Source organism: Schistocerca piceifrons, chromosome 11 (genome assembly GCF_021461385.2).
Source record: "Schistocerca piceifrons isolate TAMUIC-IGC-003096 chromosome 11, iqSchPice1.1, whole genome shotgun sequence".
In the NCBI taxonomy this organism is placed as follows: Eukaryota; Metazoa; Arthropoda; class Insecta; order Orthoptera; family Acrididae; genus Schistocerca; species Schistocerca piceifrons.
This window is the reverse complement of record NC_060148.1, coordinates 89,984,690-89,991,207: the sequence shown is the minus strand read 5'-3', so window position 1 is coordinate 89,991,207 and position 6,518 is coordinate 89,984,690.

Genomic DNA, 6,518 nt, shown 5'->3' with positions numbered 1-6,518 from the left:
GACACAGTTTTGGTGACTTCAGTTCACTTAATATTTCTTTCGGTTTAAACTTAATATTTCTTTCGGTTTAAACTTAAATGAAAACATCGTAGTTTTGGGCCATATTAATTGGAGGTTAGAGCATGGACAGACCCTTGTGGAGTTTCACAATATCCTTGCAGTTTAAACTCCCAGGAAAAACTGCCTGCTATGGATGTGTTAATCACATTCATTAGTGGCTTAGCAGTAAAGGCAGATGATGACAGTTTCATAAAGTATTTGAAATGCCATACATTTATGGGGGCTTTATTTAGTGTTTTTCAACCTGTTTGACTCTTGTTGCTCGATACTTGTAAACATGTAAATGGAAACCATATATGACATTATTTCGTGAAGTTGAAATGATACTTGTTAGATTTTTACAAATATTTATTGAAGTAGTTTCTAGATGCATTTCCTACTGATTCTAGGTTGCTTTCTAGAAAACTGTTCTATCTGATTTATTTGATGTTCTTGTTTATATGTTTTGACTGCCCAGTTTTCTCTTTTTATGATCAGCCGCCCCGTTCTGATCAGCTGCTCGTTTTTGCATTGTTTTGTGATTCAGTAATCGGCTCCTCGATGTGCAGTTTGTTAGTTGCCCAACAATTCTGTGATGTGAAGGGAATGAAAGATAGTTACATAATTTTTTTAGTTTTGGTTGTTAACCCACTACTCTTTTGCAATGCTTAATGTGCTGTGTGTTCAACATTGTCAATTGCTGTAATAGTTGAACAATAATAAAACAATGGAAAATCCAGGATGGAATGATCATAATACAGGGTGATTCAAAAAGAATACCACAACTTTAGGAATTTAAAACTCTGCAACGACAAAAGGCAGAGCTAAGCACTATCTGTCGGTGAATTAAGGGAGCTATAAAGTTTCATTTAGTTGTACATTTGTTCGCTTGAGGCGCTGTTGACTAGGCGTCAGCGTCAGTTGATGCTAAGATGGCGACCGCTCAACAAAAAGCTTTTTGTGTTATTGAGTACGGCAGAAGTGAATCGACGACAGTTGTTCAGCGTGAATTTCGAACGAAGTATGGTGTTAAACCTCCTGATAGGTGGTGTATTAAACGTTGCTATAAACAGTTTACAGAGAATGGGTGTTTGTGCAAAGGGAAAAGTTCTGGACGGCCGAGAACGAGTGATGAAAATGTAGCACGCATCCAGCAAGCATTTGTTCGCAGCCCAGGAAAATCGACTCGAAGAGCTAGCAGAGAGCCGCAAATTCCACAATCAACTGTATGGAGAGTCCTACGAAAAAGGTTAGTTATGAAGCCGTATCGTCTGAAATTGGTTCGAGCACTGTCTGCAGCTGATAAGATTAAAAGAATCGATTTCTGTGATTTTATCCTTGCTGAAATGGAAACAGATGAATCTTTCGTTTCAAAGATTGTGTTTAGTGATGAAGCAACTTTCCACACTAACGGGGAAGTCAACCGTCACAATGTCTGTATATGGGGCACTGAGAATCCGCAGGAAACAACTCAGTATGAACGTGACTCGCCTAAGGTGAACGTTTTCTGTGCCATTTCAGCCAATAACGTTTTTGGTCCCTTTTTCTTTGAAGGTGCTACTGTAACTGGACTACAGTATCTGGAGATGTTAGAGAATTGGCTGTTCCCTCAGCTCGAACAAGAAGCACAACAATTCATATTTCAGCAGGATGGAGCGCCACCACATTGGCACTTATCTGTCCGTAACTACCTGAACATCAACTACCCGAGGCGATGGATTGGCCGCCAGGCAGCCCTTGACAGAGCACTTCATCACTGGCCTCCAAGAAGCCCTGATCTTACCCCCTGCGATTTTTTCTTATGGGGGTATGTTAAGGATATGGTGTTTTGGCCACCTCTCCCAGCCACCATTGATGATTTGAAACGAGAAATAACAGCAGCTATCCAAACTGTTACGCCTGATATGCTACAGAGAGTGTAAAACGAGTTGGAGTATCGGGTTGATATTGCTCGTGTGTCTGGAGGGGGCCATATTGAACATCTCTGAACTTGTTTTTGAGTGAAAAAAAACCTTTTTAAATACTCTTTGTAATGATGTATAACAGAAGGTTATATTATGTTTCTTTCATTAAATACACATTTTTAAAGTTGTGGTATTCTTTTTGAATCACCCTGTATTATGAAAAGGATAGATTGCTACTCACCATGTAGCGTAGATGCAGAGTTGCAGATAGGCATAACATAAAGATTATCAAACAAATTAGCATTCCTTTTGGCCAAAAAGGTTCTCATTGGAAACACACACACACACACACACACACACACACACACACACACACAGTCAGATGTCAGTTTGTGGGATGGAGTGGAGTTCCATGCCAGTTGCACTTGTTGGTCAATACAGGGACGGTTGATGCTGTTTGTGGCTGATGCTGGAGTTGTCGACCGATGATATCCTGTATGTGCTCCATTGGAGACAGATGTGATTGAGCAGGCCGAGGCAACATGTCGACACACGGTGGAGCACGTCGGGTTACGACAGTGGTATGTGGGCGAACGTTATCCTGTTGGCAAATGCCCCCTGGAATGCTGCTCGTGAATGCCAGTACAACAGGTTGAATCACCAGATCTTTGTACGAATTTGCAGTCACAGTGCGTGGAGTAAGCACGAGAGTGCTCCTGTTGTCATATGTAATCGCACCCTAAATCGTAACTCCGGGTGTTGTCCAGCATGTCTAGCTTGCAGACAGGTTGGTTGCGGGCCCTCAATTGGCACTCTCCTAACCGAAACGAGGTCATCACTGGCACCGAGACAGAAGCAGCCATCGTCAGAAAACGCGACAGACCTCCACCCTGACCTCCAATGAGCTCTTGCTGGACATCACTGAAGTCACAAATGGCAGTGGTTTGGAGTCAGTGAAATGGATTTTACAGGGCACCTGTCTTGGAGCTGTCCTCGAAGTAACTGATTTGTAACAGTTCGTTGTGTAATTGGGATGCCAACTGCTGCCCCTTGCTGCTGCAGATGTAATACGATGTGCCACAGCGGTACACCAAACTCAATTGTCTTCCCTCTCAGTAGTGGCAGGTGTCCACCGAGACCCGTCTCCTTGTGAATGTACATTCTCGTGACCACCACTGCCAGCAATCGTTTACAGTGGATACATTACTGCCAAGTCTTTTCTGCAATATTCCAGAAGGAACATCCAGCTTCTAGTAGCCATACAATTTGACTTCTTTCAAAATTGGTGAGGTGTCAGTTATTCTGTCTTTGTCACCTAATGCATTCTTGACTAACATCAACTCACAGCATCTAATCTCACAGGTAACTAATGCTCATGGTTGTAACACTATATATTTATGAGAAGTTTGCCACTGGATTGAGGACTTTTCAGTAGGGAGGACTAAGCATGTTATCTTTTATGGAGAGCCATTGTCATATGTAGAAGTAACTTCAGGGTTGTGCCAGGGAAGGGTGTCAAGTCCTTTACTGTTCATATTGTATATTAATGCGATTGCAGACAATATTAATACTTATCTCAGACTTTCGCAGGTGGTGCAGTTATCTGTGATGAAGTACTGTCTGGAAGAAGGTGCATAAATATTGTCAGCTATTGATAAGATAGCAAAGTGTTGCGACGATTGACAACTTGCTCTAAATGTTCAGAAAGGTAAAATTGTGCACTTCACAAAACTAAAATATATTTAATATCAGTGAGTTAGTGTTATAATCGGGCAACACGTGCAAATATTTAGGTGTAACAATATCCCCATGAACCATGGACCTTGCTGTTGGTGGGGAGGCTTGCGTGCCTCAGCGATACAGATGGCCGTACCGTAGGTGCAACCACAACGGAGGGGTATCTGTTGAGAGGCCAGACAAACATGTGGTTACTGAAGAGGGGCAGCAGCCATTTCAGTAGTTGCAGGGGCAACAGTCTGGATGATTGACTGATCTGGCCTTGTAACACTAACCAAAATAGCCTTGCTGTTCTGCTACTGCCAACGGCTGAAAGCAAGGGGTAACTACAGCCGTAATTTTTGCCGAGGGCATGCAGCTTTACTGTATGGTTAAATGATGATGGCGTCCTCTTGGGTAAAATATTCCGGAGGTAAAATTGTCCCCCATTCGGATCTCCGAGCTGGGGCTACTCAGGAGGACGTTGTTATCAGGAAAAAGAAAACTGGCGTTCTACGGATCGGAGCGTGGAATGTCAGATCCCTTAATCGGGCAGGTAGGTTAGAAAATTTAAAAAGGGAAATGGATAGTTTAAAGTTAGATATAGTGGGAATTAGTGAAGTTCCATGGCAGGGGGAACAAGACTTCTGGTCAGGTGAATACAGGGTTATAAATACAAAATCAAATAGGGGTAAAGCAGGAGTAGGTTTAATAATGAATAAAAAAAATAGGAGTGCGGTTAAGCTACTACAAACAGCATAGTGAACGCATTATTGTGGCAAAGATAGACACGAAGCCCATGCCTACTACAGTAATACAAGTTTATATGCCGTCTAGCTCTGCAGATGACGAAGAAATTGAAGAAATGTATGATGATATAAAAGAAATTATTCAGGTAGTGAAGGGAGACGAAAATTTAATAGTCACGGGTGCTTGGTGTTCGGTAGTAGGTAAAGGAAGAGAAGGAAACGTAGTAGGTGAATATGGATTGGGGGTAAGAAATGAAAGAGGAAGCCGTCTGGTAGAATTTTGCGCAGAGCATAACTTAATCACAGCTAACACTTGGTTCAAGAATCATGAAAGAAGGTTGTATACATGGAAGAATCCTGGAGATACTAAAAGGTGTCAGATCATATAATGGTAAGACAGAGATTTAGGAACCAGGTTTTAAATTGTAAGACATTTCCAGGGGCAGATGTGGACTCTGACCACAATCTATTGGTTATGAACTGTAGATTAAAACTGAAGAAACTGCAAAAAGGTGGGAATTTAAGGAGATGGGACCTGGACGAACTGACTAAACCAGAGGTTGTACAGAGTTTCAGGGACAGCATAAGGGAACAATTGACAGGAATGGGGGGAAAGAAATGCAGTAGAAGAAGAATGGGTAGCTCTGAGGGATGAAGTAGGGAAGGCAGCAGAGGATCAAGTAGGTAAAAAGACGAGGGCTAGTAGAAACCCTTGGCTAACAGAAGAAATATTGAATTTAATTGATGAAAGGAGAAAATATAAAAACGCAGTAAATGAAGCAGGCTGAAAGGAATACAAACGTCTCAAAAATGAGATCGACAGGAAGTGCAAAATGGCTAAACAGGGATGGCTAGAGGACAAATGTAAGGATGTAGAGGCTTATCTCACTAGGGATAGGATAGGTACTGCCTACAGGAAAATTAATGAGACCTTTGGAGAAAGGAGACCCACGTGCATGAATATCAAGAGCTTTGATGTAAACCCAGTTTTAAGCAAAGAAGGGAAAGCAGAAAGGTGGAAGGAGTATACAGAGGGTCTATACAAGGGCGATGTACTTGAGGACAATATTATGGAAATGTAAGACGATGTAGATGAAGATCAAATGGGAGATACGATGCTGCGTGAAGAGTTTGACAGAGCACTGAAAGACCTTAGTCGAAACAAGGCCCCGGGAGTAGACAACATTCCATTAGAACTACTGATGTCATTGGGAGAGCCAGTCCTGACAAAACTCTACCATCTGGTGAGTAAGATGTATGATACAGGCGAAATTCCCTCAGACTTCAAGAAGAATATAATAATTCCAATCCCAAAGAAAGCAGGTGTTGACAGATGCGAAAATTACCGAACTATCAGTTTAATAAGTCACAGCTGCAAAGTACTAACGCGAATTCTTTACAGACGAATGGAAAAATTGTAGAAGCTGACCTCGGCGTAGATCAGTTTGGATTCTGCAGAGATGTTGGAACACGTGAGGCAATACAGACCTTACGACTTATTTTAGAAGAAAGATTAAGGAAAGGCAAACCTACGTTTCTAGCATTTGTAGACTTAGAGAACGCTTTTGACAATGTTGACTGGAATACTCTCTTTCAAATTCTGAAGGTGGCAGGGGTAAAATACAGGGAGCGAAAGACTATTTACAATTTGTACAGAAACCAGTTACACGAGTCGAGGGGTATGAAAGGGAAGCAGTGGTTGGGAAGGGAGTGAGACAGGGTTGTAGCCTCTCCCTGATGTTATTCAATCTGTATATTGAGCAAGCAGTAAAGGGAACAAAAGAAAAATTCGGAGTAGGTATTAAAATTCATGGAGAAGAAACAAAAACGTTGAGGTTCGCCGATGACATTGTAATTCTGTGAGAGACAGCAAAGGACTTGGAAGAGCAGCTGAACGGAATGGACAGTGTCTTGAAAGGAGGATATAAGATGAACATCAACAAAAGCAAAATGAGGATAATGAAATGTAGTCGAATTAAGTTGGGTGGTGCTCAGGGAATTAGATTGGGGAATGAGACAGTTAAAGTAATAAAGGAGTTCTGCTATTTGGGGAGCAAAATAACGGTTGATGGTATACACTTCGTCCAGTGTTGCTGTAGCTTTTGATATT